Consider the following 23,684-nt stretch of genomic DNA (forward strand, 5'->3'; position numbering starts at 1 on the left):
TCAAACGAAAATCGCATTGCTGCTGACCCATTGACATTGACAGTTTTTTGTGTTGTGTCGTTTTGCTTTTTGCAAATTCTTGAGAACCAACATTGCAATAGTTATTATATATTTCGAAATATATATATATATAGATATATTCTCTACATATACGGGGGCTAAAAGTGAATCGATATTATTGATTTATTTTTACAATGGCATTTACCATATTGCCTCATGATCATTATTGCAATGGGCGGGTGCAAAAATATTTGCACACTTTGTCATTACAATTGATTGCCGCCAATCGAAGAACAACAATAACAACAACAACAGAAACAACAACGGCAGCAGCAACAACAATCAAATGAAAATTGGAATTGCGGAAAATTTGCAGACCTCGACAGCAAAGGCAATCGCTTTGAGTTAATTTTCCCACTGACCCCGTAACGCGTTAGTAGAGACATCAAAGGCGCGAATTTAAAATGAATCAATCAAAAGACATATGCAAAAATAATGATGATGATTACTTCGACTCGTGTTCAATCTCATTTTGTTGTCTATCTTTCTGTCTCTCTCTCTCTCCTTCTCTGTTTTAGTTTGGGGCGTGAATAATTCCACTAAATACAATAAAACAATTCTTTCGTCATTGTTATTCTTTTTTTTATGCTTTTCTCATTTTTTGTTGCTTGTGGCCTTAAAAAATTTACATCTAAATGAAAGAGCCTCGACAACCGGAACTGTGCCAAGAGAAAATAGGAAGAGCAGGAGAGAAACAGAAACGAATCAGCAGCAAAGAAAAAAAAAGTTGATGAGCTTCTCCTTCTTCTTCTTCTACATCGTCTTGTGTTCTGTTCCTGGTTCCCTTCCCTTTTTTTGTTGTTGTTGTGTGGTTTGAGTTTGCTCCTTCGGGCCGCGGATGTAAATAATAAAAAGCACATTAAACAGCATTTTCTTTCATTTCGAAACGAAAACGAAACAATTCCCCCAGTTCGGACTAGGCCACACAGACACACAAACACACAGACACAAATACACAGATACTAATACAAAAGCGGCTGGCCGCCTGAAAGTATGCTACAATTGCTACAGCGGCTGAGACGACTGTGTATAGTAGTAATGCTTTGACACTTGGACACACAGAGAGTCTGCTGCTGCACTACTTCGTGAAGCAAAGCGAGGGGGGGGAGGGGCGAAGGGCAGTTGCCGCTGGCCACGGCACACTTTTTCGCCCCCCAAACACTCTAAAGTCAACAGAGGTTATATAAACTTATGGCAAAAGTTTGATTCAATTTAACAAAAAAAAAAATAATTTTCGTTCACAAAAGTCGTGTTTGCAAATAAATCTTTTTAAAAGTCTTTTTAATATCCTCAAAGACAAATGGTTGAAACTACAATATAATTTAATTTAAGATTCTTGTGCATCTGTGAGGTCAAAGTCAAGGAAAGAAAAGGCCTTAATTATAGTTTGTAAATCCTTCTAATTTGCAGTGTTTCAAACTATCTAAATGTGAAAAATTCTTTATTTAAAACACAGTGTTGGTTAATGTAAAGTAATTATTCGGTAATATGATTCGAAAATATGGAAAAAAGGAATTATTTGGTGTAACGATTGACAAATGTAGACAAAAAATCTTTATTTAAAATCCAGTGTTGGTAAATGTTAAGCAATTATTGTCACATCTCTGTCATATTTAAGTAATATACACCGTCATAAAAAAGAATTTATTAAATATAATTATAATTTATACGCAAATCTGGCTGCGACTCAGAGTTAGCGAATTTTCAATAACATTCACTTCTATAATTCATTAACTTCATAACATAACTTTGAAATACATATTACAATATTATTTCTAAAGAGTAGAGTTTTTAAGAGTAAGAATTTTTTAACATTAGTTCTGATTTTTTCGGCTTTTAAATAACTTAATGGAATAATTTTTTTGCAATTTGTTGGTTATTGTATTTAGATGATGAACTGTAAAAATGGTCTTCAAAGTTTAATCAGTTTTTTTCACAGATCCATTTGAACAAAGAAAAGTCCGTTTTTTGGGGGGATATATCTAAGACGTTTTTTCCAAAATCTTAAATATTACAGATAGAAGTATGAACTCTTTGAAGAAGTTGTAAATCTAGCATAAATAAGATAAACTGCATACCCAAAATTTTTAATTTATGCTCAACTTTCAGTCATTTTTGGGTCCTTTGGGCGAGGCCATTTTGCGAGACAAGTTTGTACTAAAGTACTTTTTTCCTGGAACTACGACAGAAAGTGATTTGAATTTTCCGTCGAATAACATATTTGTCATTAAAATCGGATAAAAATTTGATATATTTTTTTGCCTTAAATTCGTGTCCGCCACTGTACATTCAGAAAAATTTTAAATTACATAATTTCTAGAGGTAAAAAGCTAGACTTGTAAGAAAATTATAGAACTACACTACATTACTTTTAGAGGTTAAGAACTAGATTTAGCTTGCTCTTGAAGTTTTCAACATTGTTTTGGCCAGATACAGTTAAAATTGGTCCTTATAACACTATTTTTAGAGCTAACGAACCATACTTACTACTTTATCGAAATATTTCATCTGTAAAGTAACTTTATGCGATAAGTTAGCAGAAGTTTACAAAATCCCAATCTAGAAATCAATTTTAATTATCTTAACTTTCGAAAAGTCGTTGCCATTGTCAACAACTTTCTTTTCAAAATGGTTGTAAACTAAAATTGAGAACATTTGCCATTCGGTTTTAATATATTTTACATTAAGTCAGACTTTGGTCATGTTTTCGTGTTGGTTGTTGTTGTTGTTGTTGCTTTTTTCGCTTGTGCTTGGCTTGTTTCGTGTTTTGCCACAAATTGTGGCAGCTGCTACTTACTTACGCCACTTGCTGGCATTAATGCCACGTTTTTTTTTTTGCTCGGTTTACATGCTTTCTTTTCTCTTTATGCCTTTCATTTTCATGTCCAATTTCATCCAAGATGAAGGGCCCGAGCCCAAAAAGAGAGAGAGAGAGAAAGATTCCGTACATAGGACTTGAGCCTAAAAGTATGCACTTGAAAATTTAACAGGCACTGCAGTAGTAGTTTTTGCTCCCGCTGCTTTTCTTGCCCCTCCACCTCCTCCGCCAACAAACAAACGGACCTGCCAGTCTGCCAGTCTGGCTTTTATGATGACCAATTTTATGATGACTCTCTCCATTGCTTCGTCTCAGTGTGGGTCTGGGACTGGGAATGAGAATGGGCATGGTCATGGGGCTTGGGCCTGTCGCTCCATGAGTCAAATGAAATGTGAAATGTAATCCACAGTGTGCCATATGCCATGTTTATTTGCCTCTGCATCTCTGGCCACGGCTAGGACCGATGGGGGTCGGATGCGGGAGGGGAACCAGTGCCAATTGAGTTTAATTTGTTGAATGCCTTTTGACAGATTTCAAAATTAACTGATAGCACACTTGAGTGCACTAACAAAGCCGGGATAAATTCTCTTTCTCTCACTCAGTCTCACAGTCACAGTCTCTCGGAAAACCAAATCACACATGTGTAAAATTTGAATACACGGTTTCAGTTACAGTTATTCAGCATACGATTTGGTTTTTGTTTTTGGTTTGAGTTTACTTTGGTTATTCAGCCGTGCAGAGTGATTTGATTCATTTGATTCATTTATTCAACAGTTGACAAAAACTTTTCAGCAAAAAGGTTTCTTTTGCAGACTACTTGATAATCATAGGGCTTACCACAAAACCTTTCCCAAAAAAAAAAAATTTCTGCCGAAAACCCAACCAAAACTTACCGAAACCTTTATACATTAAGCTGCTTAAATTTTAAGTTTACTTGTCCTCCAGTTAAATACTTGAGAAAAACAAGTTAAGCTGATTTCCATCGCTCTCTCTCCCTCTCTCTCGAAGCAAACTAAACACATAATGCATTTTCAGGCTTCACTTGATCATAGAATTTGCAATCAACTCAAGTTTTGCCTTTACGTCAAGAGAAAACTAACTATTGGATGCAAACAAACAAAAAAAAAAAAATTGGAAACGGAAAATGGAAAATAGAAGAGCGACCTAAGCTCCTTTTGTTCGCTTTCAGCATTTCACTTGATTTATAATTAATATAATTTTAATGAGTTGAGAATCATTGATTGCGGTTGCGCCCAGAAGTATTTTTGCACAGAATTAAGTAGTGCGAGAAATGAGAAATTCCATTGAATTGAAAGTCAAATAATGATAAATTAACAAAAAGTCCTTAAAATTGAATGTCAACAAAAAGAAAATAGCAGCGCAAAATCATCAATCGATATCAATTGCAAGCCAAAATGGCAAACGACACAAAATCGAAAAACTCTTTAAAACTCTTTCAACTGATGGAATCTTTATAACAAAAATCATGAAAAGTAAAAAAAAGAAATGGTTATAGAAACCATTAAATAAATATCTCGGTTTTATCGTAAGTCATTAGATGATTGTTTTTCATGCATACAAATATATTAGTTTGCCATTTTTATTTAATGCTTTGCAAATCATTATTTTAAAAAATATTTAAAATCAAAAAACTTAATATACAATTAAGTACCTCATTCTAATTTCATTGTTTTAAAACAGAGTGCCGGGGTTAACTTCTGCCACTCCGAAGTTTGCATACCCTTGCAAGTTGTCTTTGTTGCTCTTGGCTTACTTGCAGGTGTCAAGGCGGAAAGTCTTTTTATCTAAATATTCAAATTTTCGCCATGTATGTACATGTATGTACATAGTTAAACGATATTTATTAACATTCTCAGATTTAGAGATAATTATAGAAGTAATTACCTAGTTTGATAACCGCAAAAAAAGAGTTTTTATGACCAAAATTTTTGGTTGACCGATAATTCCCATGGGTACTATATGATATATTAATTCGATCCTAATGAAATTTGGTACAACCATTATTAGGTCAATTAATCTAACAAATATTGTGACAATAGTTATGAAAATAACAAAGTTATTGAAAAAAAGTTACTATTACTTTGTCGTTTCTATGGGAGCCACACGACATAGTAGTTCGATCCGGCTCAATTCGAAATATAAGTTAACAGTTGGGGAACGGGTGGGTTTCCCCCGGGCCCGCAGTTTTCAGAAGGGGTACATCCCCCGGGCCCGCAGTTTTCAGAAGGGGTACATCACAGTCGAAAATAGTAGGGGGCCCGAACATGGTTACCCCCGGGCCCTGATTTTCTCTCTGCGGCCCTGCATATACCTTATATGGTCTGAGATGCTTTCTTCTATGCGTTGCACATTTCTGAGCAAAATTAAAATACTCCTTTTACAAGAGTATAAAAACAGTCAAAAAAGTTTTACAAATTTATAAAATAAAAATTTGTTTATATAAAATCTGTATTACGATAAATTAAACTATAACTTTAACTAAAATATTTATATATAATTATGTATATATAAGAAGTTAGTTAATTATTAGCTTGGATTTCTAATGGCTAAATGAAGGAAAACATTGAACAAATATTTTATTACAAGGTTAAATGATTTTTAGAATTTTAAATTATAAAAGTTACGGCTCCTCAGAGCGTGTCAGTCTGATGTATGTATATAGATTTTTGCATATCCAATTAATTTTGCATTATTTTATTGTTTTTTGTATACCCTTTAAAACAAAAAGTACATATGTCACGCTCAAAAGTGGAGATTTGCCCATATACTTATTGTTTATCATTTTGCGACTTGTAATGCTCAAAATTTATTCATTGTAATGTATTTACATATACGACAATAATGCTCCCCCAGAATTAGTTAGTTATACCATTGTTATAGACATACAATATTGTTAGTCTTTATTTTAAATATCAAAATTAAATAAAATAATAATATTTTATCTCTTGACACCAAACAACTTACTACTTTGGTCATAGATTTATTTATCAATTGGCTTCAATATTTGATAATTTTAGTGTTCACAAAATAAAACAAAATATATAAATTTTACCACTAAAAAATCATAATTTTTCACTTGTTTAATACAAAGACATTACGGTTTCAAGATTAGGAGTATTAGTTAACCCGATTTGCCTTATTGTCTTAACTTTAGAAAGTGATTGGACTCTGAAAAACTTTGCTTCTTTTTTTGTAGTGATTAATGATTTAACGATTAATGATTAATCATTTTGCTTTAAAAATTAATTTCGAATTTCTCGAAGGGTCATTTAAGCGATTTTGCTTTAACAAGTCATTTCGATTTATATTTAAAGAGAACAAGTTTGAGATAAATAATTGCAAATTTTGAAATTTGAAATATTTAAGGGTTAATAAATTAACAAAACTTGAACAAAATGATCTGTTGGAAGTAAAAAGTGGGCTTAGATAAAACACTAAAGACCATTTGTGTGCTTTTCATGTCACTCTCCATACTTAAACGAATATTTTCCCTGCCGAGTGACATGGCTAGTTAATCTTGACGGTAATTCGAAGCAATATTATGGTCTTATTATGGTCTAGACTTTGATTGGCATACAGTAGACAAAGCTTGGGTATAAAGATAAAGACTTTATAAGCTGCTAGATATATATGTGTATAATTAAATCAGTCTTGTTCCCATATCACATCGAAAAAGACTAAATGACTTATGCAAATTAAATTCCATATGCAAAACGATTAGAAACCAAATATGGCCATGACAATATTCAACAACGATTCAAAACCTGCAAGTTACAGGGAAAAGAGAGGGTAGCAGAAGGTCAGAAGAGGGCAGTGAAGGGAAGACATTAGCATAATCTCTAGTCCTTTTGCATTTGCATAAGCTGCTGCTGCTGCTGCTGCTGCTGCGGTTGTTGCGTCTGTTGCTTCAATCGCAGTGCAGAGCCCCGAAAAATCTTTTACATACATATCTGTAAAGTGAATTTTATTCCAAGTAGTTGGAAACTTCTCTCACTTACACTGTAATAGCCAAAAGAAAATGGGGAATCTAGTGTAGATTTCCGTGTATCTTAACGCATTTCCGACAATGAATTTTAATGCCATGAACTGGGCTAAAAATAAATGCCAAGAGTGTTGAGAGGAGGAGAAAGGCAAGGTAAGAAATATTGCAGGCAAAAAAAATATGCAAATTAATTTGGTTGGCAAAGTGCTATGTTAGATTTCCTTTTTGCCCTTTGAGCTATTTTCGCCTTTGCCAAACGAACATGGCTGTAACAATTGTTAGCCAAAAGCCAAGAAGGTGGCTCACAAACAAACCACTTGACACAAGAGTCGCAAACAACCGCACTAATAACTAACAAATGTTGCCGACGTTTCCCTTCCGCCCTGCAACCCTTAAAAACCTCTTCAACCTCCTCTTCGACCCCCTTCCATCCCCTTTTCAGTTGGCAGTGTAAAATAGTTTCAACCAATAACTGCGACCGCATTGCGTATACGTCATGTATGCAAAGGCAAATGAAAATTTTCGTTTGTTTTTGCCGAAAAACGTATAAACACAAAATTTCATGCATTTTATTATTGTTTTTCATTCTTCTCACTGTTGTTATTGTTGTTGTTGTTTGTTGTTGTTTGTGTAATTTTCACTAACTAGTCGCTGTGGCTGAGTTCATTTTACTGCGGCTTTTTAATTAATGTTTAATTCATATTTGCAGACTTCTCATTAAAATGATATACAACAATTTCTTCATTTATTTGCGTATGCAATTTTTTTTTTTTCGTTTTGTTCTCTTCCCATTTTTTTTTTCAACCCCCGCCGACCGTTTTGGGTTGTTGAATATTTGTTTTGTGGTCATGCTAATTAACCAATTATAGAATTTGTTTTTTTCCCTTCTTTTTTTTTTTTGATTGTTGCTCTATTTGTGCGGTCAAATTATGTGTATAGTATATATTTTTGCGTTTTTAAATTAAAGTCAGTGGTCAAATATAATTACTAAAGAATAACACACTAAATGTCAAATATCATTTACTGTTAAACTAAAATTAATTATTACTTAAAAACTTATTTCTTTAAAATAGAAAATGGTCTTCATATTATGCAAAAGTGTTTAAAATGGAAAATGATTATAAGAAATTTCTGCTTTCTGAATCTCTTTATATAATTCAAATTTTGTAAAAACAACAAAAACAGTTTAAAATATATCACCAAAAAGCAATTCTTCCGATTTATTTATTTAGCTATTAAAAAAAGGATGTTTGAAATTAGCTTTGTAGATTAAGCACAAAATATTTTGTCAAATTTCTTTTTATACCCTTCTATAGGCTTGTATATACTGCAGGGATAGGCTTGTATATCTCGGATTCAGCCGAATCGGACCACTATATCATATAGCCCCCAAACAAACGACGAAGTCACGAACAGTGACTTTTCTCAATAACTTCTTTATTTTCTGAGCTATTGTCGTGAAATTGAAAATAATATTGGTGAGTTTTTTACACCTATAAACGACAGTGCCAAATTTGATAAAGATCGAGTATCTAGATCATATAGCTTCTATAGGAACAATCACTTGAAAACAGTGACTTTGATCAATATCTTCGTTATTTCCTATGCTAATTACATATTGTGGGCCGTTCTTTCACCTTTTCAGATAAAACGTTTCTCCACTTTGATGTCTATAGGTAAGGAAAAAGTTACCAAAAAAGTTGCAAGGGTATACAAACTTTTTTTGAAAAAGTTGTATCTTGAAATATGTACAAAAACAAATGTCAATGAAAGTCAAAAAGAAACATTTTACACATTTACTATGAAAAAAAACTTTTTTATTTAGTGTTGTAATTTTTATTTTTTACTAATGCAAAAACTTGTGGATTTTCTCAAATTTATAGCCACTTAATGTATCCATTTATTGTTGCGAACATTTTTCTTTTAGTTCAGCAATAAAAAGTGGGTTAAATCAGCTTACAGAAATTTAATTCCCCCACTTCAGCCCTTTTTATGCTAATCTCAACTTGGAAAAATATAAAAAGTAAGTACTGAAGAGCCCAAAGAAGGAAATACTTTAATAATTGTTTAATGAAAATAATTTTAGTGCATTATTTTATAATTTATTTATATTTAATCTGTCGAAATATGTTCTTTTTATATCACTTGTTGTAAAAATATTGTTCATCTTTTTTTTTTAGAAATCACTCAAATAAATTCTTTGAACATTTTTCGATTATTAATCTAATATAAATATGGAAATATGAAGCTGAAGAAGATGAAATTTAATAGATTTTCAGTTATATTAATGGTTAATTGAATCTTTCTACTTCAAGTCATAACATGGTCATAATCTAAGCATTGAGTTCTTTTCGTTTAACTATCCTTAAAGCTTCTGGAAACAATTTGTAATTTATGGTAGTCATTTCATTGCTTTACTTTTGCTCTGCTCTCATTCTTGCTTCTTAATGACCTTATAAATATGTTGGAAATCTAGCCATTATTATAGGTTTATCTCGTTTGCTTTGGTCATCATTTTCATAATGGATAAATGTGTGGAGCAGTTCCATTCTTCATCTATAGAGTTTCGTGCCGCTATGCCGAAAAAAAACCGATTTCTGGTCATTAATATAAATCACTTAACACTTGGTCAGCGCCCACGCCACTTAGAATTGGTATGGGATTGGGTGGTCAGAAAATTCGATAAAAACTAAATAATAATGTGAATTACTATCAAAATTAGGTAAATAAATAAACAGTGAAAAAAATGTTTAATTACATTTGTTACACACTCAGGTGGAAAATTTTAATATGAATAAGTATGATGACCACTAATTAATGCTAACTGTTGGCTTTAATTCTAACTTTTGCTAATTGATGGCACTGCCCACGCCCCAAAACTGATGGGTTTGGGTTGGCTGCTCGGTTGGTTTCCACTACTGGGAATTAGGTATAAAATTGATGGTGCACGAGGCAGAGCAAAAGAGTTAATGAAAGTAAATTCCGCCTACATCTATCGATCGGCATAGTACTATATATCTGAATATATGTATGTGTATATATAGAAACTCTGACACTGATTTGGCTTGAGCGATAAAAAGAAAAGGTTCCTTTGTGCCATCAGTTGTAGACCAGGCCAAGCATAACAGTTTAAATGCGAGCAGGGTCTATTAAAAAACAAAATGGAGTACCTGTAGTACTCAAACACACACACACACTCACACCAGCACACACACACACCTACACACAAACTGTTGGAGTGGAGCGACATGCCAACACAAAAGCCAACATGCAATTTATGAACAGCTTTTTAGCTAGCGGGGCCAAAATGCTCGTTTGAAGCTAACGAAATGCAAAAAGTTAGAGCAAGAGGGGAGAACCAAAGGACACGGGCTATTACAGGTGAGAGGGAGGACTGTATGTGTGTGTGTGTGTGGCTCAGACAAAAGCGAAAGCAAGAAAGCGTAAAAACAAAAAGAAGAGAGCGTAAAAAAAGGAAACTACTAGACGAACAGGTGAGGAGAGTTGTAAGTGGTTGTTAAGGAAAAAGCTGCGGGTAAGAGAAAACTGGTGTGGAATTATTATGAGTGTGTGTGTGTGTTTGTGGCTTCTCCAGGGACTCCAGTTGAAGCTCCATTTTCCACCCCACTCAACCCCATCTCGTTGATAGAATAATGATATTTCTTTCATATTTTACACATATTTCTATATATAAACATAAAAAGCCAAACCCATAACCCTAGTTAGACTCCATTAAGGTCAATTGAGGCTAGCCGGCAAATTTTCCAGGCATCTTCAAAGAGTGTCAACACGTTGGAGTTTATACAACTTTTTGATTAAATAAACAAAAGTATAACATAAGTTTTAAATGAGAATTCTTATTTTTGATCTATAAATGCGTAATTTAGAATGTCAAATTCGTATCTAATTTGCATTGCCTACTTTCAGGAAACTGTACTTTCACTCTATATTAAAAAAAATAAACTTTTAATGGGTTATATTAAAGAATTAAATGAAGAATTTACTCATGGTTTTCTTGTTTCTATATTGAATTTATCTTATTTTTATCTTAACTTTCAACTATTTGTTAGGAACTGAAAATTACGATATTAGTATTTAATAAATTTTCATAGCCTACTTTTAAAAGCAAGTTTATAGGTTTTTTCTGTATATTTTGACATACCGAAAGAAAGGAGAAAAAATGTTCAAGCTACAATTTTGAACTTATAAGCATTATAAATAGTTTTGTTTTATGTATGCAAAAGTTAGAAAATTGATTTTAAATTTAGTGTTTTAAATATTTACAAACCAAAAACCATTGCCTACTGTTAGGAGTTGCTTAGGCCACTACTCTCCTGCTTAAGCAAATTCTCGAAATTTCTCTCACGGGAAATGGGAAACATTTCTACCAATTCAAAACTGTTTCTGTTTCTGTTCCGTTTTGCTATGTTCTCGTGTATTTTTCTTGCATAGTTAAAAATTTTGTAAAAATTGAAAGCACAATGAAACTTTTATATTGCATCTCTGTGTGTGAGGTGAGCCAAAAGCTATGAAAGTTTTATGCAAATTTCGTAGTATTTTTTTGTTGTTTTTTTTTTTGATGCCAAAAAAAATTAAATATGAGCCAGGGCAACAGCTCGGACAGGTCGAATGGACGCGGTCGTTCTCTTCCTCATTCCTCCTTCACTCTTGTCGGCATGAGGTCAGGTAAAAGATTTTAACATGATATATATATATATACATATATATAGTTATAGGTGTAGAGGTATTAAAATGTTGCATGGCAGACTTTTGCTGCATGCAACATCCCAAAAAAATGCCAGCAACTTTTTATGGCAAATTTGTGGATAATTTTTTAGTTTAGTTAGTTTTCATAAATTGTTTAGTTTCATATTGGTTTATTTTTAACGTGGAAATTTTCTAGTTAACAACAACTGGTGGCTGTCGGTTTAAACGATCGGAAAATGTTGAAAACTTTCAACTTTTTTCAATTCCATTAGGGTTTATCCTTGACACGAATAAGGTAATATGGGTAAAAGTTTCCTTCCTCAAATCATTAAATTAAAACAGTGATGTTTTATTTTTTTGTTTTTTTTTTGCTGTGGATAAGGCTTGTCGCCCGTCATTTATGTTATTTGTGTCGTAAGTAATTCGCATATTTACCTTCAAGGCTCTCCCCTATCTCACTCTCACTGCTAATAAAATCAAACGACTGAACACAAAAAAAGGGAGTAGCTGAATGGGGAAAATGGGATACAAGCACACACACACACACACCCACACTCAGACACACACATTTCATGCTATGGGCTAATAAAAATACACAACAAACTCTCGTCAAAAATTCGTCAACGTAGTTGTAATAGGCAAACTTCTCCACATAGACTCGGTGAGACTGTGTGGCAATTTTTGTGCAACAAAACGACCCAATTCCAGACGTGCCTTATCGCAGGTAATACCTCACTTTTTTCTCTCACACCCTCGGCCTCTGTGTCCGCCTCTCGCTGATTCCATTCATGCCAAAAACCAAAACAGACCAAACACAATAGCAACAAATTCTTATTAATGAACTCAGATAGTGAGTCGACTACCGAATTGACCTATAGCTAAACAAAAGTTGGTATAGTGTCAGACAAGTTTTTCGAAAGATCCTTATTTGGATTGAATTGATTATTAGAAGTCAATGCTAATTATCTTATAGATAGACCCTTAAAATGGTTGCAATTTGAATAAAACTGTCTATATTAGAAATGTGGGATCAAAAGCATGAAATAGGATGTGGGATCAAAAGCATGAAATAGGATGTGGGATCAAAAGCATGAAATAGGATCCAGATCTTTATAGCGAATGGAATATTTTAATACAAGAAAAGTTTTATGATTAGCAGCTATTCATTACCGTTTACGCCTTATTATAGTATAATTTTGTTATCGAATTCGTTATCTTTATTCTATGTGTTCGAGAAGATTAATTATATTTCCTTTTTGAAATTACCTTGAAAAGAGTTATTAATATAATAAAACTGTGTAACGAAATTGTTTCATATGTTCATTTAAAACAGGCTTAAGTAATTTCACACCTCAGGATATAGAATTGTATTGTATTTTAAGTGGAAATCTAAATATTTGTGGTGTGATAGTCAGCATTAGATTTGAAAAGGACAAAGATGAATTTTAGGTCAACTTGACAAGTAATAATTTTACTTCATAGACATCACGACGAGGTGAGAAATTTATTTGGAAATTGGAGATTAATTTAGAAGAAGAATATCTCTGTATCAAATATCGTGTTTAAAGTGGTCCTTCCCTGATGCAATCCAGTACTAGTCGGTGGCTCAGTGGAGACCTACTAGATCTACAATTCTGTTGTTCTCGAGTTTCGAACCCCTACGTAGGTGGAGCTTTTCCCCTTGATGAAGGAATACTAAAAAGTAGTTCCGTCGGGGATAATGGAAATGATTACGATTGTGGATAACGAATAATTCTTTTCCCTGATGCAATCCAAAATATGTAACGCTTAAATATCTTTTGGTTTTCGAAAACCATATCCTTTTCTTCTGAGTCAAAGAGGTCCTTAAATCTATTTATTGTGGTGACTTTCCAGAATGCCCTTTATGGCCAAACGTTTTTTGCCTCTCAATTGACTTTGAACAATTATCCTCGTCTTTTGTTGCCTTTTGTTGTATATTTAATGCAAATGTCAACAGAATTCAATGAAGTGCAACAAATTATTATAAAACAAAGAGTTTTTATGTATTGAGGTCACATTTTAAGAGTGCGAAAGCAACTTTATGTTTACCATTCCATAAAACTTCAAGTTTAAGCGATTCTACTAAATAAAATTCGTTTAATTAGTTGGACAATTGGACTTCTTACTTCCTTATAAATAGTTTTTAGTTTAATTTAAGCATTTTGTGTCCATCCTTAAATGTATATACCTTTTACGTTTTACATTGCATGTTTATAGGGTATGACAAAATATGTGTGCTAGCAGTGCCAAGGTAAAAAGCACAAATTATCATCCTCGTCATCAACTTCAATATAACTATATAATAACAACATAAGCCACGACATGGCAATTATAATATAATAATCATATTGCCAAAGGCAAATGTACATGTACAAAAATCAAGAAAAGGGAAAGCTAAATGAAACCGAAAGGAAAAAGGAAATTCCAATGAGGTTTCGAAACGAAGTTCTCTGGTTAGGTAAATGAATAGTGATTTCCGCCATAGCCCTAATCAATTATACAAATTGCGAGAAATTAATTGCAAATTCGCACACACACATACACCAACAACAAATTTCATGTACATGTGGAAGGGGTAAAAGTTTATGCCGATGGCTTATCAACGCAAAATGCTTTGAGTGGCGTCAATCTGATTAAATCATAACATAAATTTGTATACCAAAAATCTTATCAGACTGAGAGTATAAAAGGTGTACAACAAATTTGAGTAAATTTTGTTCGCTAATGTGGCATGAGCACGAGAAGCCGCAAAAAACAACCGACAAAAAATGCTGCACGTTGTTATAAATTAAAAAAGAAAAGTGAAAAGAAAATGCTCAACATAATTTGCAATTTGAGGACCAAAGAGAGAGTGAGAGCGAGTGAGAACTGTGGGTGGGGAAAAATGTTATTGAAAAACTGAAACTGAAACTTTAACGGGCAACAGGCAAAAGCAAACTGAGGCAAGGCCGCAAAAGTAAAAACGGCAAGGCAAAGGAATTTTCCTTCAACTTTCAATTTGTGGCCAAGGGTAGAAGAGGGGAAAAAAGGGTTTCAATCTTATGAGGAAAATTTCTTTCTGCTAAAGTTGCAGAAACTAAACTTGAAACTTGAACTAACTTAACAACTGTACCGAACGAAACAAAACTATTAACTTGTATATGAAACATTATAATGTTAAAAGACAAAGTGAGGTCATAGATTTATTACGTATACGCCGCGTATGTTCATTTAAACATTGAAATGGGGGAGTTTGGCCTTTGTCATAAAAAAAAAATGCCCCAACGTGTATGTTTGAGGTAAGTTCAACAATAACAAAATCAACACTCGGTACACACACACACACGCACACATATGAACCTCAAATAAACACACATGCAAAACACAACCGAAAAAAAATGAAATAGAAAATAAAATGGGGAAAAAAAAAGAGTAAACAAACATAAAGTGTTGGATGAGGAGGGTGTTGGTTGTGCGTGTGTGTATCTGTGTGTGTGCCATTCATTTACAAAATGCTGGCAAAAGTTGTGGCAATAAGACCAAGATGACGACAATGACATGTCGAAGAAGAAGAGAATGAGGCATCCAAGGGAGAGGGCACAAAAAAGGAATTGTTGGCCCCTTCTTTTTGGCTTGGATTTTTAAAGTCTAACGCGCTTATTTACACATTGCGCCATATGTGTGTGTGTAGGTGTGCAGAAAATACATACAAACAAAAATACACATATAACCATAAGTATATATGGTAGATATGTGTATGTATATACATATATGTAAATATTAAGGCAACGCGGTGTAAACGAATATTTTCATTTAGAGAATGCATTATTTACTCAATTTATTGCTCAATCCTCGAATATCATCATTGATTCCACTTAGTCTATGAAATTTATCGATCCGCCAATACACAATATCAGAAAAAAACACATTTCAGTGGAGGGGAAAATCATTTTGCAACGCTCAAACGCGGAAATTTAATTTAAAAAATATAATTAAAATGTCAGAATTATTGATAAAGGAAAACTTTCCAACTTTCCTTAAACTTTTGTTATAAGTGGCAAAAGTCTTCAAAATAGCATATGATAATATTAAGACCTTAATATGGCAATGCTGAAATTCGATTATAATAATAATTAACTATAAAATTCAATTTCAAATGTTAATAAAATGTTGTTGAGTAAAGACTATTGGTTTAATTAGCATTCAAAAAAAATGTTGAAATGGTTTTTAAAGTATACAAAGCTTTTTAAGCCAGGTAAAAACAACTCTGGCAACGCTGCAAACATAGTGTGGCAACCCTGAAGATCTACTATTCACTGCTAAACACTAAATATGACTAATAAATAATAATGAGGAAGTTTAACGGACAGTCAAAGAATATTTATCTTCTCTCAAAAGTATAAGAAGCTTAAACAATAATTTAGATGGTACTCTGGCAAGGCTAAAAACATAATGTGGCAACTCTAAAAGTTTACTATTCACTGCAAACGCTAAATATGACTTATAAATAATAATAAACACGCTTTAAGAATAATAATTTTCTCTCAAAAGTATACAATAATGTAGATAGTACTCTGGCAAGGCTAAAAACCTAATGTGGCAACGCTATTTTACGGTAATATGAATTTCTCCTAAAACGAATCAAAATTATTATTTTCTTCTACTTAAAATCTTCTGCAAAAGGCTATTCAAATTAAAATTGAAACAGCTTAAACAAAGACATTGCTGCCAGACTGTTTTCGTGTCGGTCTGGCAACGCTGAATTAAGCCATTTGTTGCAACTGTTCAAAGCTTGCAACTTTTACAAAATTCTAAAACAGATCTCAGCTTTGGTTAAAATTTATGCGAAAGTGAAAACGAGAACCGACTTTATGGGTATTTTTCATGATGTGTTTTAATTCGTCGCTAAATTCATTAAAACTTTTTTAATACTTTAGAAATTACATATTTGTGAGCTTATGAGCTGAAGTTTGATACATTGTCAGATGTTGCTTTAATTTCCAGCATCTTTAAGAAGGGAAGAAAATGTTAGTCCCTTTTCTTGCTGTTGGCCTATTTCTTTTTGCGGCAATTTTCATTTTCAGACATTAAACATGAGTATTCTAACACACACACACACACTCACACCTACTCACATACACACAGCATATGCTTATGATCCTGCAACAACAATTAAAAAAAAAATGAAGGAAAATAGAAGGAAAAACTCTTTCAGCTGCCAGGGGAAAAACTTGGCTTGGCGTTTGCTTAAGCGCTTTTCACACGAAAAATATCAGCATAATGCCAAAAGCATATACACCACATGTGTGTGTGTGAAAGAGAGTGTGTGTGTGTGTGTGTGTGTGGATGTGTGGGGATATTCTAACCACACACTCAAACACACGTAGCGAAGTAAAAAGGCGACAAGTCTATTTTACTTTTACTTTTTGCCTCTAAATCTGCCTTGGCCTGGCTCTATTTCTTCTTTCTTTTCCCTTCCTGGCCAAAAGGTCTGTCTGCTTCGTGGGCGTGAGCTCTCTTTTTCGCAATAAATATAAGTATACATATGTAATATACTTATACATACTTATTTATATATATATGTGTGTATAATAAGTATATTTCTGGGTAATTGACAGCGTTGTTAAATGCCCAATGCTTAAGTAGATGTTGCCTTAAGACATTTTCTAGGTTTAAAAATCATTTTGGCTTGGCCTATCTCTCTCTTTTCCCATTCTACTTCTTGATTCCTGTTAAATGGTGCATGAAATTTCACACTCAATTTGTGCCTCGTTTTATTTTGTATTTTCTTCGTTTTGAAAACTTTTTTTTTTTCCTTTTCGCTTGTGTTTGTTTAATAGATTTCGTGGTTTATTAATGTCAAATTTATGTGCATAACTCAAAATAGAAATTGACAGGCCTTTCTGACAAATGTGAATTGCCCACCACAAGCATTAAAAACCAAAAAAACAAAAATGAGAAAGGGAGAAATGTAATTTGAAATTTTCTTTCCTTTTTTCCCTATTTTTTTCCTAGTTTGTTTTACAAACAATGGAGAATTACTTTTGTGCAAACAAATTTCTAGGAAAATTATTCATTAAAACATTTGCCGGCCGCTCATCATCATCATCATCATCATCATCATCATTATCATCATTTGTTGGCGCTCTGTCAAAGGTCGACGAGTAATTATTATAACAGAAGGAAAGAACGAACGAACGAATGAATGAATGAAAGAAATGTTGAGTAAAGTTTCCGCATTCTCTTTGACAGATTTTCACTTTTCTCTCTGTGCATAAGTTATTTACACATACAATAAAACTAAAACTTTAAAAAAATATTAAGCCTAGAAAGTTAAGTCTAAAAATCTTTTGTTGAATAGTTTGAAAATTTCTACACTCGGAGGTTTTAAGAAACATATGTAATTAATTTCTAAGAGTATACAATTATGGCTATTAACCCTTTTGGATTTTGTCTACGATTTTGTTTATATTATCTTTTTCTGAGAAATTATGCTGATGACACTCTTTACGACCAGTCTTTAAGATTATTTTTATCCAATTTTGGTTTGTGGTTTGCCATCGATGTTCTTCCTATGATCACATCAAAATGTTTCTTTGATGTAGGCATATACATATAGAAAGTCTTTATGTCGCGGATATATGCATACATAAGACACAAAGCGACAAAATTTTTAAGACTTACATACATGATTCTGAATTAAGTTTCAACTTATCTTGTGTTAAAACTATAAAAATTTCTACAAATGACTTTCATAGATTTACAATTTTCTCATTATTTAAAGGTTCTTGTGTACATTTAGCCATAATTTCAAAGTCTTTAATGTGCATTGCTTATTGTTTTAAAGCCAAAAAAATTCAGGAAATGATAGCCACAGGAAGTTGCAATTTTATTTCTTTTGAACATAGTAAGTTCACTTAAATTATAGATTTGGCAATAATATCATTTACTCAAGCAAACAAGATCTATTAAAGTGGTTTTAAAAAGCTTAAGAAGGAAGAATCACATAATGTTATAGGCTACAAATATATTTGAGGATGTTTCTTATACATATAATCTCCCTATGATTGCTCTCGATTTTTAATATTATTTGTCCTTTAATCATTGGTAATTACATCATCAACGAACTAAGTATCTTTGAGAATCATAAAAAGCAGAATGCAACGAATTTTCTTCCTACATAACTAATAAAATCAAAATATTTCAACAATGAATCAAACAGGGTGATCAAAAATGAAATCAACGTTATTTTTGTGACACCGACATTTCATTTGGTAGATTTCAAAAACAATCTACCTCATAAGGTCTAGAGTGTGTCTATATTATATGTCATTTTTTGAAATCAATTTTGAGATTGATTTTGAATGATAAAATATTTGAATATTGGGTATATCAATAAGCATTGCTAGAAGAAAGTTTTATTCAAAAAATTTTATATTTAGGACCTGTTTAAACTAATACATGAAACATTTTACTTAAATTTGGTATGAAAATTGACTGAACTTTGATTTTATTTAGTTTTTTTGTATAAAGTTAAAGGACTATTACTATTTTGTTTAAATATAGACAAATTAATCATACTTTCTATTTAATTTTCCTTGAATTTTCGACCCAGCTATAAACTTTATACAAGGTGGCGCAAAAGAAGTCGTCCGGGCGAAAAGAAGTCATCCAATGTTGTTTGGCTCTCATTTTTTTCTAAATAAAAAAAACTTATGTTTATTTGGCCAATAAATTTCTCAATGTTTGAATAAACATAATTTAAAAACAGAATCAAAGTTTTCAAACAACATCGGGTAACTTCTTTTGGCCCGGATGACTTCTTTTGCGCCACCTTGTAGAACAAATTTTCTTTTATATACTGAAAACTTTGAAAAAGATAGTTAAAGGATTTATTTTCAACTTTTCAAATAAATATTTATATACAAACCAAGTTTAATATTAAATTTACTAGAATAACTAAAAAAACAACTAAAACAGGAATACTTTATGGTGAAATTTTGCTTATTTGATTTTTTTTATATTTCATCTCTTAAAAAATGTTTTTTTAAATTTCACATTTTGAAAAAGTTGAAAATTATGTAATTAAAAAACTTTCTGCATAAAAGATAAATTCTAATTTGATTAGTTTATTATTGTTATAAATTATGGCAGTCATGTGCTCAAATATCTCCAGCAAATTTGTTAACTTAAATTCAATATGAAAGTAAAACAAAACAAAAAAAAAAGTTAATTAAATCATAAAAATCTAATGAACCCCTCAACTGGTTTTCTCTTCGAATTTACTTTATTGATTTTTGTTTTAAGTAAGATTTTAACCAATTTTTTTTAAGAACTTTTGGCACCATAACTCTAAGCTTAAATGTCAAAATTCATTAGCAAATGAGTATTAAACGCTTAGTAAGTTAGTTACAAAGTAAGAAACATAAGTTTTTCATTTTCTTTACCATTTTGGGAGAAATTTATGAAAACTTTTAATGCCTCCTACTGAATTGTGAACTGGCTAAATGTGTTTTTGGCAAACTGGTTACCAGATTTAACCTGATGATATTTCTGCCCGCATATACATAAATATAAATATAAAAGTTGTTTATTATTTAAACGAATTCTGTAGGCCACTTTACCAGTTATGCTAAAAGTCAAATTGAATTTATTTCAATTCAAATTCTGACATATTGAATATATGCAGAAATTCAAACTTGATGGTAATGTATGTCTATATATATGTAGGTATCTTGAAAGGATTAGCAGATTCAATTCAATTGAGTTAAAGTGCATGACCATGTAATGGGAAAGGCAACAACAACCTTTTGGCTGATTCGTTCCAAAGACTTGAGGGCACAGGAAACTGAAAACTATGTAAACGGTGGATGGATGGCTAGGTGGGGTAGTTGGTGATGATGGTGGCGGGTCGGTTGTGTGTAGACGGTAATTGATTCACCAAAATGCAAAATATACCTTCAACACAGAACACAAACTTAAGCATACACACACTCACACACAAACACACACTCACGTGTCCCCCAAATCCAATTGGGATATCACGATAGAGAAAGTAAACTCGACAAATTTCAGGCACGTATCAGAAAACCTAAAAACCGAGCCAGACTCTAGCCCCATGATGCTTATCGCCTGTGTTGGTTTAGATGTTGTTAAAAAATTTGTAACCAAAAGGGTAGCACAGGGGCATATACGGACTGAAGAACTATTAAGAACTTGCAAATATTGACGTTTAAGATTTCCATTTTAGATTGAAAATATGTGTTTCTGTGTTAAGTTGTATGTCTGTATTATGACGTGATCCTATGACCGTAAAAAGAGTCATCGATTTTGAGATTTAGCTTTAAAAAACTTACGAGGAGCTGAAGGAAACACAAGAAAGTTTCCGTTTTCGAGCTTGAATGTGGCTTATATAAGTTTCTGTCTAAAAAGTTTGTCTAGCAAGCAACTAAACTTAGATAGAATACCTTAAAAAGTATCAGGAATTTTTATGTTCTTTCCTCGGGCAAGGCCCGCAACTCTAAGAGTATCTAAACCTCTATCTAAAATATTAATTTGAGTTAAATTAATGACTTAAAAATGTCACTTATGCAGCAGTCACCTGTCATTAAGTCAATATTCAGACACTTAGCCTAGGAGAAGTACGATAAATAAACCATAGGGATAAGAAATTACTTTTCTTACTGTTCAATTTTTCTATATACATACATATAAGTCAATATTAGATCTCATTTATAGAAAAATTGTGCACAAATTACATTAAATTCTGGAGTCGATATTAGATCTCTAAGTCCATAAAACTGGTTGATGTATGATCCTGAAAATAGCATATCCCTTAACTTAAGAACTCGAAAATGTTTCATATGTTCTAGAATCTAGATCAATATAGAATAAATTCAATTTAAGTCGTTAAAAAATAACATTTTATTCTACAATTCTAATCATTAGCCCAAAAAATCTATTAAATTTAACATTTAATTACACAACTTCGAGCTTCATTTACAATTACACTTTCAAGACTTTCAATAGGGTATCGAAAGTCTTTATCTTGAGAAAAACAAATTTGTTGGGCATTTTGTGTTATTGTAATTGGCATATCCTGAGCAATAGTTCCATGGAAAGGAAATTGGTTTTGTCACAAAGACCGCAAAGATGGTTCATGTGGGCGGGAGAGACCACGAGGGCGGGAGAATCCCCCAGCACGTTCTAGGCATAGGAATAAATTTCAAATGATGAAGTCGGCACGTTTTTTTTATTTTATTTTATTCTAGACATTTCTTTTACTTTTTGTTTTCTCCCCAGTTTTCTTTGTTGCGAATTCCTATGAAGTGTTTTTTCTTATTCTCTTCTTAATGATTTTTTCATGTTTTTTTTTGCTCATTTTCATTTTTTTTTTTTGTTTGTTTTGTTGTTGCGCGTTGTTTCTTTTTTAAGCAAATTAAGCGAAAAATTTCATTTAGTTTTTCTGTTTTTTTTTTTAATAATTTGAATAATTTGCCTTTTGCTTTTTCAGCTACTTACAATTCCGAATTAAACATGGAATATTTGTTCTCGCTTGTTATGGTGCAATTTTCTTTAACGAGCCGTTAACAACTGAATTTTTTCAATATAAAAACTTATAAATCTGTTGTATATATTGAAAAGATATATAATAGACACACACATTTATAGATATATATTTAGAGATATATATTTGGCCTAAGTATAGAAAACTGTATATTCCCCCCTCATAAAATCGGACATTCGCTTGGTTGTTGTTTCCGCCGACAAAAGCGTAAAATTGAACTGAAATTGCCAAAAATCGAACCAAAATCCAACCACAAAATTTTGCATTATTTTTCAACAAAAAGAAAAAACAACACAAATTTTTTTTCGCAACCTTCTAAATTGTAATCCTTCTTCATATCGCATCTTCTTCTAATATCTATAAAATTATTTTTGTTTAACTTGATTTAATATATATATATAAATATGTGTATAAGTATTTTTTTTTTGTTTAACACGCACCTTTTCGGGTTGTTGCTTATTTGTATTATTTACTCTTGGATTTTGTGTTTAATGATGATTATTATTATTATTTGTGGTTGTGGTTGTTGTTTTTTTTAGCACACAGATACACACAGATGAAAAACGCGTGCCGCAATTTGCATTTGTTTAGGTATTTCTATTTGTATTTTACTCTTTTACTCTACTTTTTTTTACGATCAATTCTTTTTTTGCTTTTTTTATATTTCTATATATTTAGTTGTGTTGCTTCTTTTTGCTCACAATGCGGCCCAAAGCGTCTAGCCGCCGTATTGAACTTGATAATTTTCATGCGAGATGACGACGCCGTCGCCGCTGCGTTCCAAAACGACGATGCGAATATATCGCCAACCACGACGATGGCGATAGCGTTGATGATGACGACGACAACGATAATAAAGTTGGAGGAAAACGGAACGGAATAAGATACAACAAACAGCGCCGGCTTCTTATCCGCAACTGCCGTCGAGCCAACATAGAACCAAGTGTAGAAGCGGTAATAGCAGCAGCAGCAGCAACAGAACAGAACAGAACGTTGCTTGTTTTTTTGCCGAGAGAATGAGCACGGCAAAGTCGTCGGCGTCGTTGGCGTCGGCGTCGTCGTCGTCGTCATTGTCGTGTCGTTGTTACTTGTGCAAAAATTTGCTACAAATACAAAAAAAAATACTCGACAAAATTTTCACTTTCAATTGGTGAAGTTCATATACACTAAGGTTTAGTTTTCTAAAATACATCTAGGGCTTTAAAAAAGGGAAACTTTGCCCCTCTAAGTATGCAATGGGCTGGGAAATATTCATTCATACATTATTTTCAAGAAATTTATAACATTTCATGAGCCTAAAACATGTTTGCTTTGAGGATTACATTTTATTCACGGAACTTTCCAAAAATTCTTAATTTATTAAAACAAAAAAACATTTCTTGGACTACTTATTGCATACTTTAGGGAGTTCCCCATTTTACGATCCTAGATCTGTCCGTGCAATATAACTAGGTCAAATTCATATTTGTTAATTTATAGATTAAATTACATGAAAATATAAAAAACAGTTAATTTTAAACCGTTTTCTT

At 32.4% G+C, this 23,684-nt stretch overlaps 1 protein-coding gene across 1 annotated transcript in view; it reads right to left on the minus strand.

The window, feature by feature from the left end:
• The window catches only part of LOC6637873 (potassium voltage-gated channel subfamily KQT member 4), a 60,783-nt gene extending 37,716 nt beyond the window's left edge, over nt 1-23,067 (minus strand). Inside the window, exon 1 of the mRNA XM_047010313.1 lies at nt 22,596-23,067. The gene's annotated coding sequence lies outside the window, so the exon portion shown is untranslated. The remainder of the gene's footprint in view (nt 1-22,595) is intronic.
• Between the last annotated feature and the right edge of the window lie 617 nt (nt 23,068-23,684).

The sequence above is a fragment of the Drosophila willistoni genome (genome assembly GCF_018902025.1).
Source record: "Drosophila willistoni isolate 14030-0811.24 chromosome 2L unlocalized genomic scaffold, UCI_dwil_1.1 Seg72.1, whole genome shotgun sequence".
In the NCBI taxonomy this organism is placed as follows: domain Eukaryota; kingdom Metazoa; phylum Arthropoda; class Insecta; order Diptera; family Drosophilidae; genus Drosophila; species Drosophila willistoni.